Here is a 13620-nt window from a genome sequence, read left to right on the forward strand (position 1 = left end):
GTGCACTTCAACTTTGAGAGACAGAATCTAAAGAAAATATAGAAAATCACACTGTATGATTTTTACATAATTTTTTTGCACGAAATTAGTATTTGATCACCTCTGAACTAGCAAGAATTCTGTCTCTCACAGACCTTTTAGTTTTTCTATAAGGAGATTCTTCTACTCTGTACTAGAGATGAGCGAATAGTGAAATATTCGAAAATTTAAAATTCTATTCGATCAAATATTAAATCCCATTATAGTCTATGGGAGAAAAATACTTGGGAAATCAATATTCGACCACTTGGAGGTCACCAAGTCCACAATGACACCTCAGAAAATGATGCCAAAACAAATCTAATTTGCAATAGTTTATCGTTTGTCAGTAAACGTTAATAATCGCTTTGTTAATAGGACCCTGAACACACTGTCTCAAAACACCTTCTAAATCTCTACTTTCTATACTTTTAGCCCTAACAAGGGCTTTTGGGGGTCCCTTCCAACTTAACCTAAAAGCTAACTCTCCCTGGTATACAGTCTCCCTCTCTCTAGCTCCAACCAGCAAGTGACACGAATCTGAAATCACCTATTCGTAAACTTAGGAAGGGACATAGTTTAGCCAGCCAATCACAGTTTAAGCTTTTTTTTTAAGTCCTGCCTATTCCTAGTGCCTGTCCCTCCCCCCCTGCATGTTAATTGGCTGGAAAAAAGCGCCAGGGGGTGGGAGGGCGAATTGCATTTTTAAGTTACTGCGTTTTCGTTCGAATATTCAAACGAAAACAAATGGCTCAAATAGCGTACTATTTGATCGAATAGCTAGTCAATGGAATACTATTTGCTCATCACTACTCTGTACTCATTACCTGCACTCATTTTTTTCCCCTGTTTGTACTTGTTACGTATATAAAAAAAACACCTGTCCACACATTTAATCAATCACACTCCAACCTCTCCAACAGCTGTCTAAGGACACCAGGTAAAAAAAATTGTAGACTTTCACAATGCTGGGATGGGCTTCAGGACAAAGGCAGGAAGTTTGTTGAGAGGGCAACAACTGTCATGGGTATGGCTCTCTTTTAAATTGTCTCTGAGATAGATATAGCGTGTAGTTAGTTCTATGTGATAATGGGCAACTAGAGGGATTATGAGCGTATACCAAATTGCTCCAGAGGATAAACTAGGCAGCCATAGCAAGACAGTAACTCCTCACCCCGATCATAGCTAGACACCACCCATTATTCCACAGAGGAACTAACACAGTGAGGTGTTTTGTGCTTATCAGACACTGTGTAGTTTGTTGATTTCAATACTAATAATGCCCAAAGTTCTCTCCGTGGTATCCTTTACAGGATTGCTGATGCACTGAACCCCTCACACTCTGTACAAGTGCCAGTATGACACACTAAATTGTCACATGGTACGTCTGGTAGGGGTTACTCTGCATTATCTCACTGTAGTTCTAGTAATTGATTCAAGGCAACAACTGCTGGCACAATTATTGAAAAAAAAAAAAAAAAAAAAACAAGAAATATGCCAATCTTTCTTGGTCTGGGGCTCAATGCAAGATCTCACCTAGTGGGCAAAGGCGATTCTGAAAAAGGTCAAGAATCAGCCCAAAACTACCCAGGAGGACCTGGTCAATGACCTGAAGAGATTTGGGACTACAGTCTCAAAGATTACCGTTAGCAATACACTACGCCATCATGGATTAAAATCCTTATGGGCACACAATGTCCCCCTTCTCATGCCAGCACATGGTAAGCCCAGTGTACCTTTTAAGCTGCACCCCGCACGGCTTAAAGGGAAGACACACTCACTGCCGCTAGCTGTCCACTCCTGGGATCTCTGAGAGGCGGCTGGGTGAGTCCACTGTAACTGCGTCCTCCTCCTCCTTCGAGGGGGAGGCATAGGCATAGGGGCTGTTTCCCCCCGCTGCAGAATTCTTAAGGGTGCAAATTTTTGCCCCCCCCCCCCCCTAAGACTGTAAAGGGAGTAGAGTGGAGCACACTATGTATGCTTCCCAAATCACTACTGTACAGGAGCACAAAATCTGGAGGTAAATCCAGGCTACTGTACATACATTTTGTAGCGTACTATGTAATGTATGTACAGAAGCAAGGACTCCATGCTCCTCTACACCAGAGAGGTGCACATCTTCTGCAAGCTGCATGGGATTACATAATTTCATCACGCGTTGCCTGTAGGAGAAGCCCTGCAAGCTTCCTACTCCACTACAGGAGGATGATGGGTCTGTCCAGCGCAATACTAAGGGCATCCTTGCAGTAGAGGGGATAACTACAATACAAGGAACATCCTGGCAGTGGACGGGTTAATAACAATATTCGGGGCATCCTGGAGGGGAAGGGGTTAACTATAATACAAGGGCAATCCTGGCAGTGTTGGAGCTAGCTATAATACTAGGACATTCTGGAGGGGTAAGGGATCAACTACAATACTAGGGGCATTCTGGAAGGGGCGGGGGGGGTCTTAAAAATATATGGGGGCACAACTACTATATATACTGAAGCTAAGGACCTAAAATGTTTCTCTGGAAGATTCTGGAGAGAGGGTTCATGGCCAGGAGACGTCTTCAAGACGGCCCACCTGGTTGGAAAGGAAAAGTTAACAACTCTAATTAGAGAGGGTGCCCCATGTGAGTCACTGGATGTAACAGCACTGTAATTACTTAAAGATGCTGATCCGATGCTGTGTAAACTAATAAAACTTTTTTTAAAATATTGCATCAAATCTGTAAAATATTTACATGTCAATGTACACTAACTGTTTCACTTTATATAATTAGCTATGCTGCATTAGCTTTAAGACTAAGGCACCAATGTTCCTGTCCTAACTTTTTGGTTGAACACTGCCCATATCTCTTACAATTCTGCTCAGCAGTGGCTGAAGCTTGGAGGCAACATTGGTCTAGGCCCATTTGAAGTTTTCCAATGACCATCTGGATGATTCTGGGTAGGCATTGGAGAAGATCATGTACTCAGATGAGACGAAAATAGAACTTTTTGGTATAAACTCCACTGTCTGTGTTTGGAGGAAGAAGTAAACAAAATCAAACAATATGATTCCCTGGAATTCTTTTTATAGAGTCTGTCTCTTACAGTTGAAGTGTACCTACAATACAATTACAGACCTGTCCATTCTTTGTAGGTGGGAAATAACAGATGCAGAGCAGTGAGATCAGTGAATATGGTTCGAGTTGCATGTGAAATTAACAGTTGATATATAGGTGGTTCTTACCCAGTAGTGGATTATAATAGGGGCGTTTCGGGCGGCAGCCCAGGGCCCTGAGCTCCTGGGGGGCCCATGACCACCCAAAAAGACTTATACTTTCAGTGATGTACTGTCTCCTGGCTACACTTCCACCATGATTTGCAAAAAGTCACTGTTTTTTTTTAATGGTAATTTTGCACAAATCAGGACATCATGACATTATCTATCCTGTACTATGAACGCCAGGCTAGTGCTGCCATAGTTACAGTGGTGTGGAAGGCCCAGGCTTGATGAACAGCCCGGGGCCTATGGTAAAGTTAATCCGCCCCTGTTCCTACCTAAGTAGTAAAACTAGGAGGAAACACCAACACTAACGCTATACACTTATTGCTGCTTAGTGTAAGGAAAAAGCCTGTATATCCCTATTAAGGTGAAAAAAAAGCTTTAAATTTGTAAATTTAAACATTTTAAATCTACAAGCATTTCTGAAAGTGTGTGCATTGCTGCCAACAGCAGAGTCATAGTCCAGAGAAGAAACCAAGAAGTGATCAGATTCATGGGGAAAAAAATAACAGCACAGGAATGTAAGGGTTTTTTTTTTTACTTGGAAACAACACCTTTGTACTCCTTACATATATGCATGTTGTACATACCTGATTCCACTTTCCAGTTTTCCACTTTTCCAGTATAAAGAAATACATATGTAGTTGTAAATATTGTAGCTAGGTTTCATTAATGTTACTAACACATACATACATACCAAATAAATAGTTTTGAAACTTACGCAACTTAAGCATGTCCTAGTAAATTGTTTAAGATGGTCTTCAAGAGCAGATATCTTCTCTTTGGGCACTTTCGTGGTATATGCCTTTGAAGTCATAATTTCATAAAATCTCAAAATCTTTTTCAAAAGACATATTTTCTCTGTTTTCTGTCAAAAGTAAACATATGGGTCAGCAATTTGTGTTTTCTATTAGCAAATGCAGAAAATGTAAGGCATACGGTATTCATGGGTCCCCTTTTCCCTGACAGAGACCAAAAGAAAATGCTTTTGGCCTCAACCTTTTTTAACTCAATCATAAAAAGTAAGACATAATGCAAACAACAGTAATAAATATACAGTATACAATTTACAGTATGCAAGTTGCTGGTATTGCTCCTGGATAAAAATTTGGAGTGGTGACCTTAGGGTCTTGTCCAAAGAGGAGGGATTAGAATATTTAGGAGTAATGGTACTGGGGGACCCTCAAATAAGTACAATATGGGGCAAGATGCTGTTATCGATAACAGCCAGACTTGCATTAATTAAGATGATTGTCCTTCCCCAGATCAATTTCTACTTGTATGCTTCCCCAGTAAGGGTGAGCAATAAGTGGTTAAAAAAGATTGATGCATATAATAGCGCTGGCAGCGAGCGAAGAATGAGGAGCAAGCAAGCGCTGACAGAGCTTGTTTGCTCCTCCCCATCGCCCCGTGTAATAGAGACTTAAAAGCACAGTAAAAGACTGGTTAGGTCCGCTCAGGTATAAGGTATGGGAAGGAATAAATCAACCAACAAAACACAGCAATCACTGAACTCAACATCAGTGAAAAAATTCCAATGAAGTACTCAATCAAGAGTCTCCACTGATGCCCCCTAAAAATTTAAGGCTGGGTTCACACTACGTATATTTCAGTCAGTATTGTGGTCCTCATATTGCAACCAAAACCAGGAGTGGATTAAAAACACAGACAGCATCTGTTCACACAATGTTGAAATTGAGTGGATGGTTAATATATATTTGCTGTTATTTGCTGTTATTTTAAAACAACGGCTGTTGTATTGAAATAATGGCCGTTATTTACTGTTATATGGAGGCCATCCACTCAATTTCACCATTGTGTGAACAGATCCTTTCTGTGTTTTTAATCCACTCTTGGTTTTGGTTGCAATATGAGGACCACAATACTGACTGAAATATACGTAGTGTGAACCCAGCCTGTATATGCAAAAAAGAGTCCGTGGAGCCTTATTTGCAAGTCTCAAAACACGGGAATAGCCAGATATTCCTAGCCTGTTGCCACAGGGTGCCTCCAGATAGGGAAAGCACCACACCACCCTGATAGATAGCCCCTTCAGTCCCACTCGGTTGCGAGTATTGGAACATAAATAGGGAAACAATAGGGTGGCCCCTTTTTTGTCAACGTCTAACTCAAGGTGCGAGCATTGCAACATGACAAGGGCTTACAAAGGCAGGCATCTATACACAGACAGCCGTTTCAGGGTATTTGCCCCTCATCAGTGTGGAGCAGGATTCTGGCTAGTTGGGGCAATGACAAATCAACCAACAAAACACAGCAATCACTGAACTCAAGGAGATCAATGAAAAAATTCCAATGAAGTACTCAATCAAGAGTCTCCACTGATGCCCCCCAAAATTTAAAAATGCAAAAAAAGGAGTCCGTGGAGCCTCTTAAGCCCCACTCGGTTGCGAGTATTGGAACATAAATAGGGAAACAACAGGGTTGATTAAACAATGGCCCTTGTAGGTTTGCAACAACCGCCATTGTTTAATCTAAGTGGCTGATCGCTTTAACTACTATGGAATCCTGGCCAGAGTGTATACACACTGTATACACTCCAGCCGGGATTCCATGGGGCTGCACAGAAAACTGCCATGTCTATGCTATTCATTGAACAGCGACCGCACAAAATAGACTGTGCAGAAAATGTAATATGTAGTATGGCTCTGGACATACTTCACATTATCTGCTATGAGCACCCGAATGTACCCGTATTCCAATTAAAAAGAAGCTACTGCAGTATCGGCTGGGTTGAACTTATCAGCTGCTGTCACAGAACAGCCGCTGCCTTGCCATGTGGGAAAATGGCCTAAATGGAATGCTGAGAATGAAGGTAGTTTTGTTACTTACCTTCATCCACAGCGCATTTTTGTAAAAACTTTATTAAAGTCTAAATTACACCAGATAATTACTCATGAGGAGGGGTGATCTGTAGTCTCACCCACAGGTCACCACACTGCCTAATTTACATATTAACCTGAAGGTTTAATGAAAACGGCACCGAGAATGAAGGTAAGAAAATTACCTTCATTCTCTGCATCCCTGCAGTCATCTGGGAGTCTTCTAATTGCTGTTAGTTTGCCTTTACCAGACTATTTATTCCTTTAAAATTGACTATGGCAACTGTAGTAAATGGATGAGAAAAAGCTGAGTTATTTGTTAGTTTGTCAAATAACTATAGCCAAGGGACACTCAATATTAACTTATACTTACAACATCCTAATGTACTCGCTCTAAAATATTAACTAGGCCTGTTGCAGAGATATGTCACAGTGTATACAATTTGTAAACATAGGTCCCATACAGCATGGAGACCTGGTATCCATTCACTACTCCTGGCATTACTGCTGGAAGTAGTAATGTCGGTACATGGGCTTGGCTGGCAGCTGTTAGTCCTTAATTTTATTATTTAAAAATATGAAGGTTCAAAAAACTCATAACAATGAAAACACGTTTTAGATGTTTTATGAATTATTGTACCTCCATGTTTTTAATTGATAAAATAAAGGACTGATTGTTATATCCACCAAGTGCTGAATTAAGACCTCTTTACCTCAATATATAAAGTAAACGGATTGTAGGATACATTATATGAGTTTACATTTGCATGTATTACAAACTGATCTGTTTCTTTTATTAATATATTAATTTATTACTTTGCTTATTTTAGTTGCTTTTTTTTGCCCATTTATTTGTTCCCAATTTATCTTAAGGGTACAAACCCACTTGACGTATTTGCTGCGTGAATCAGTCTTAAAAATAAGCAGGCAAAACGCAGGTTGGCTTTATACAATTGTTCTGCGTTAAAATACGCAATTGCGTATTTTTGAAGCGTGAAGCTAAATGCGTTTTTCGCACAGGTTGTTAACAACTGATACTTTGCTAACAACAAGCTTCACGCTTCAAAAATACGCAATTGAGTATTTTAACGCAGAACAATCGTATAAAGCCAACCTGCGTTTTGCCTGCTTATTTTTAAGACTGATTCACGCAGCAAAAACGTCAAGTGGGTTTGTACCCATAGGTGTTGAAGGATTTAGTGTAGATTTAGAGCACCATGTCACTTATGTACTGGCCTTATCAGTATCATAAGTATCAGTATCACTGGTAACACCTGAAAAGTGACCCTGTTTTGGAAATTTCACCCCTTTATCTAAGGATTTAGTTAGCATTTAGACACCACGGTTGTTTGAAAAAAGTATTTGGCATTAGGCTGTAAAATGTACCTTTTTTTTTTTTTTTTTTTTTTTTTTTTACTAATAATAAATTACAAGAAACATAGTGGTATTTACCTCCATATACTGCGTTTTGGGCACTCTGTATTGCATTGAAGTATAACTGTAAGTATTACATGTACAGTTAGGCCATGTTCACACAACAAAATTAAAGTATTAATCATAGCCATTGTTGCCGATTTGCAACACGGCCGTGATTACTACTTAACTTACATTGTGCTGCAGCTGAGGGAATCCTGGCCGGAGTGTATACACATAGAATACACTCTGTCCGGGATGGCAAGTGGTGACACAAAAACGTCATTGAATAGCCGCCGCAGAGAACCTGCCAGTTCACACAATGGAGCGTGCGGCTCTGGCTGCACGCTCCATTCTGTGCAGCGGCGAATTGGAGCACTTGCATCCCAATTCATCAAAAGTGAAGATCATCTGGCCGGTACTGAAGTGCGGTGTCTTACGTTCTGTGAACATGGTCATAGTCTGTGAGACCCTGCCTGTGCTTGGGCCTCACAGGCTTCAATAGGTGGCAGACGCGATGGTTACCAAATCATAGCAAGCATCAGAAACCCCACAATCACTTTTAACCACAGTATCTCCAGGGTTAAACCGCTGAGACTGGCACCAGAGTTGGTCTCTGCAGCAGCTTGACTACAAGTTCACAATCAGGAGGAGGGCATTGCCACAATTAGGAGGGCATTGCTTCTGAGCCCATTTGATGCCCAAGAAGTACCATTACACCCAAGAGCACTGAATGCTTTGCAGCCAGTAAAGACTGTGGACACATTATCACTTCTTTTTTTTTATTGTTAATTGGTTCCCTGAATGCAAAATGAAATAATCTTCATTAAAAATGTTCCTATTATTTTGCTGCTACTCCTACAGATGGACTTTCTGCTCTCTCAGTGATGATGATGGGAGCAGGGAGAGGAGGAGGTCACACACAGACTCATACAGGCAGAAGAGATAGATGAGAGCAGATTTATACCTGCTGGCAGTCTGCAGAATGCAATAGCAAAACAAACTGCCAGTGCTTTACTCAGTAGGGTGTGCAACAGGGAGCTTTTCAATCCCATAACATAGTCCAATATATACAAAAACAAACCAGCTGAGTTGCTTTATCATCTTTTACTTATCAAAGCAATAAATTACGCTATTACAGACATAATCACTAGAGATGCGCGGACCGTCGGCCTGTGCTCCCGGGTGCATAGTTGCGATCCCGGGAATATGCGGCCAGGATATTCCAAGGAAATCCAGATTGATTCCTTGGAATATCCTGGCCGCATATTCCCGGGATCACAACTATGCACCCAGGATAATAGGCATCACGATCGAGCGAACTGCTTTCAGACCAAAAGTCTGAAAGGTTCGCTCATCTCTAATAATAATCCACAGAATGCAGTCTGCAAGGACTGTGTTTTGGCTTTGTCCATAGTATAGAGAGAAAATGGAGCTGATAAAGCAAACTGTTGACACTGTGCAAACAATAGTAAGCAACTTTGGCCCAGCAGAGCCCAGAAAAGCCAGTTGACAGTGGAAGCAGTAGTACTATATGCACTCTAGAATAGTCATTTAAAGGTGTCAATACCAGCAGAACTCTCTTAGATACAGTAGAGCCTAGAAAATCCAGTTGACGATGGAAGCAGTAGCAAACATAATCACCCACAGAATGCAGTCTGCAAGGACTGTGTTTTGGTTTTGTCCATTGTATAGAGAGAAAATGGAGCTGATAAAGCAATTCGTAGACACTGTGCAAGCAATAGTAAGCAACATTTTTAATAAAAGAAAATGTTTTTGCTTTTTTAATCTAACATTATATTTTATTAAATTCTAAGTAAAAGCGACCGTCAATACACATGCTGTATAAAAAATATGTATCTGTTATCTATGGACCCAGTAGGGTCTAGAACAGCTAGTTGGCGGTGGAAGCAGTAGCAGTATTCTCTTGCACCCCATAGGGCCTAGAACACTAAGTTAAAGGTGTTAACACCAGCAGCACTCTCTTGGACTCAGTAGAGCCTAGAAAAGCCAGTTGATAGTGGAAGCAGCAGCAATATCGACCCTGTCTTGAACCCAGTAGGGCCTAAAACAGCCAGTTGACGGTGGAAGCAGTAGCAGTAGAAACAATCTCTTGGACAAAGTAGGGCCTAGAATATCCAGTTGACAGTGGAAGCAGTTGCACCAGCAGCACCTACTTGGACGCAGTAGGGCCTAGAATAGCCAGTTAATGGTGAGGCAGTAGCAGAAGCTGTACTCTCAGGTGCGTCACAGAGTTAACCGTACCCAGGAGAGCGGTGGACGTTGGTGGATCACTGGCGTATAATGGCAGTTATTGTGCTGCCAGACATGGTTTTAGGACAGACGATCTGACATAACCTGACAGGTGTTGCACAGAGTTAACTTCATTCAGGAAAGCGGTGGACAGTGTATACTGATACCCAACGTGGCAGGACAGGGGTAATTTCACAGCTATACAACTTACACTACTACCTTCACTCTATCCTCTACCTTTCCTTGATACCTAATCAATCTTCTATAACCTATTTCTCTGTAGCTAGTGTAAATGTATCTGCTTAAGTCATTGTACAGGAGCTGACTGGTCAGCCAATATATAGTGAAGGAAAAAGTATGACATCGCAAGGACTGGCCGGTAGCAAGGGATTATGAATAATCCCTTGCACCTGGGCTTTTACTGCACTGCAAAATAAACTGTCTGGCCGCCATCTTAGACTGGGATGTAACAAACTTTGCAAAAAGTCCTGTCATGACTGGCAGGCGTAAACAAGACAAGAGACAGTGGGCCCTAGATCTGAACCCACCCACTGTCACCTGCCTACTTGCCTCAGTCGACCCTAAACGGTCGCGGACAACCACGGAGTCGGTCCCTACACTGCGTAGGAATACACAAAACGTAGACAGACAAACAAAACACAATAGAGGGTAGTCAACTAGCAGGGTCAAAACCAAACAGACAACGCAGTACAAAATCAGAAGGAGAGCGGATAGTCAAATGTCAGGCAAGAGGTCAGAACACGGGCAGAGCAATAGCAAGGGGATTAGGACAGGGAACGCTGGGAAAGGAGCAGGGGAGCTGGGACTAGAAACAACTAATAGCCAGCAGGGAACTGAGGATCTCACTGCTTTTTATCCAGGATCAGAGCTTAGGTCCAGCAGCTGATTGGACCAGCCCTGATCCCAGCACCAAGCTCAGCTGAACAGATCTAGCAGTGCAGTAACCCCTGCACTGCCAGAAGTCTGACAGGCAAGGCAGGTGTGGCTGGAAAGTAAAACACAGTTCATTCAGTGCAAACACAGACAGAAATTCAGCGCTTCCTTGGCCGCCCGGCACGGACTGAGGAGCGCAAAGTCACATTCCTAACAAGTCCTTTGCAAAGTTCATAACTTATCTAGATTCAGGAAGTTTGGTTTGCTCATCTATATATAAAACATGTCAGTTTATAAAGTGCCCTGTGTAAAATTGAACCACCCAAAACTGAAAACTGCGTACAATTGGATCTGAAAGAAACAAACACTCATATGGCTCTATAGATGGAAAATGTCAAAAAGCAAAAAATGATCAGGAGCTAAAGATAAAGTTTTTATTTTGTCCACTGCGCCTTATATTAGCTTGTCACTTCCTGTTCTGTAACAATCACTTTTTAGTAGCCTCCTCTTTATCATCACAGAATTGATTACATGACTTATGATGACACCAGTGTTTAGATAAGATAGGATCAGACAATTCTTAACAGGGCTCAGTCTCCACCTCCCTGCACAATGGCCTCCATACAAATCACAGAGCATATCTAAAAAAAAAAAAACTCTCCAAAAGAAGTGAATAAGCTCAGCTATTACGCCTAAAAGCATAGGGTTTGCTGTGAAGAAAATCTCTAAATGCCCTTTAAAGCAGCTTAGATAAAATGGATGCCCCCCCATAATAATGTACACATAAATAAATATTTTAAAAAATACAACCAGAAAGTAGAAACGCATAGAAGAAAAAAAAACACAGTTCAGTATCTGTGTCTGACCAACAATAAAAAATCTAGATGAGCAATTGGTAACTATCTCAGTTTGTAAGGGGTCACAGCTGGTAAGTCACTTTGTATGACAAATATTTATATTACAGAAAGCATGCTGTTCCCTGAGAATTGCACACGACAGTAATTACTACCCAACCTGTTGGGGCACATTTATGCTAAATTGGTCACAAATATGTCGCTAAAAAGCTGACGTACATTAGTAAGTGTCAAGTTCAATACACACATTACATACATAACATACTATAGAACTGCAGTGCAGCTCAAGTGAATTGCTTTCATAGAAGACACACATGTTCCCCAAAACTGTACACATACTGTATGATGCATTGCATAAGTCAGATTATTAGATTCAAATATTACAAGTATAAACTTACATTAAGAGCCTTATAGTGATGGCTGTAAAGTAGAATTCTATAATTATGATTCTTCATGCTCTGAAAATTAAGGATATCACAATTACAATTACAGCTGTTAAGTTGCTACAAAAAGTCATACAACAGTAAGCAAAATATACTTACTTGGATCGTGAGTGAGAGATCTGAAAAGCTTCTGCACTTTGACTTTTCTACTCTTACTTGACAGCTATTTGACTTTTGAAAGACAGCTAGACTAACCATGAGCAGGTAAGCACATGTAACAACTACCACTCTCATGTTCTAGGAGCAGAAGAGAGCAGGCATGCTGAGATTTTACAGAACATGCAAACAACTGCTGACTGTAGCTCTGCCTTCCACTTCAGTCAGTTAGTATGCGACTTCATTCTTCATACGGTTATCTTCTCCTTCTTCTTTAATCTTCTTAAGCAGGTGTTCAAAATCATCTTAAGGGACGACTTTAACTTTATAATCCTTCCTCTGTCCTGATCCTTTCATTCTAATATAGTATTAAATGTGTGACAGGGATTCTTACAGGAAGCGGAAGCACTTGTATGGTCTAAAGAATGTGGTTTTGGCAAAAGAATAAATCCAGCAATGACAAAGTGCTTCCTAATGAATGTACTTTACAGTCTACATGTGTACAATACATTTCTTCTAATGCAACAGAGAAGTTTGAGCTCATGCAGCTGGTATTTCTAAACTTTCTGCAAGATGTGTTGACTTCTTGAAGTTATACACAAAAAAAAAAACTCAGACACCTACAAAGAATCAGATATGTAGGTCAGATAACAGCAAACAATGCTTTAATCGTAATCATATTACAGTATTCTCTAGTTAAGGTTATTCTGAAAACCAGTACAGACATTTCCTCTAATAGCGGTAAGTTATAATTCACAGAAAAATGTTGTGTGGAGAGATTATGATGACATGAGTGATACATACAGATTTATGTAGACAAGATGTAAGTTTGCTTTGGCAAAGATCGTGCAATATAAGTCATGTTATGTCATGTTAAAGAAGCATTTTTGGCTTTAGTTAGGAATTCCAAGAGTCCTAGAGTTGCAGCTTGGATAGGAACCAATGGGAACAATGACAATCTGTGTAAAGTGCTGAGGAATATGTTGGTGCTATATAAATAAATAAAAGTAATTAAATTGTAGGAAATTAAGATTCTGCTTTATTTTGAGGGGTTGTACTGGGAGCAGAAAACAATTTATGCCTTCTTCTCCCCAGAGTTTACTTCTGCTCTTCTGTCTTCCTTCTGAGACATGAGAAGGTGAGTAAAAGCCCTGATTATAGTAGGCGGATGAAACCATGCCCACGTGCAATGTCGAATAGCTGTACAATGTCACTGCATTATCAGCAAACATTGTGCAGCTATTAGTCATTGCATGCAACAGTAATTTTTTAACAAGGCAAATAAAAGTAACATATATAACCTACAACCAGCAAGCCCATGAGAAAAGATAAGGAGATGAGATAAGGAGGAGATATCAAAAGTCAGAATCTTTTTAAGGTTGCGTTTACATATACAGAATCCACAGCAGATTTGATGGTGCAGATCCGCAGGAGATCTGCAGCAGATTTGATGGTGCAGATGTCAATGTAACTAAATAACTGAACACAGCATCAAATTGGCTGTGGATCTGCTGCGGATCCTGTACGTGTGAATGCACCCTACAAGAGAAATTC

Source organism: Dendropsophus ebraccatus, chromosome 1 (genome assembly GCF_027789765.1).
Source record: "Dendropsophus ebraccatus isolate aDenEbr1 chromosome 1, aDenEbr1.pat, whole genome shotgun sequence".
NCBI lineage: Eukaryota > Metazoa > Chordata > Amphibia > Anura > Hylidae > Dendropsophus > Dendropsophus ebraccatus.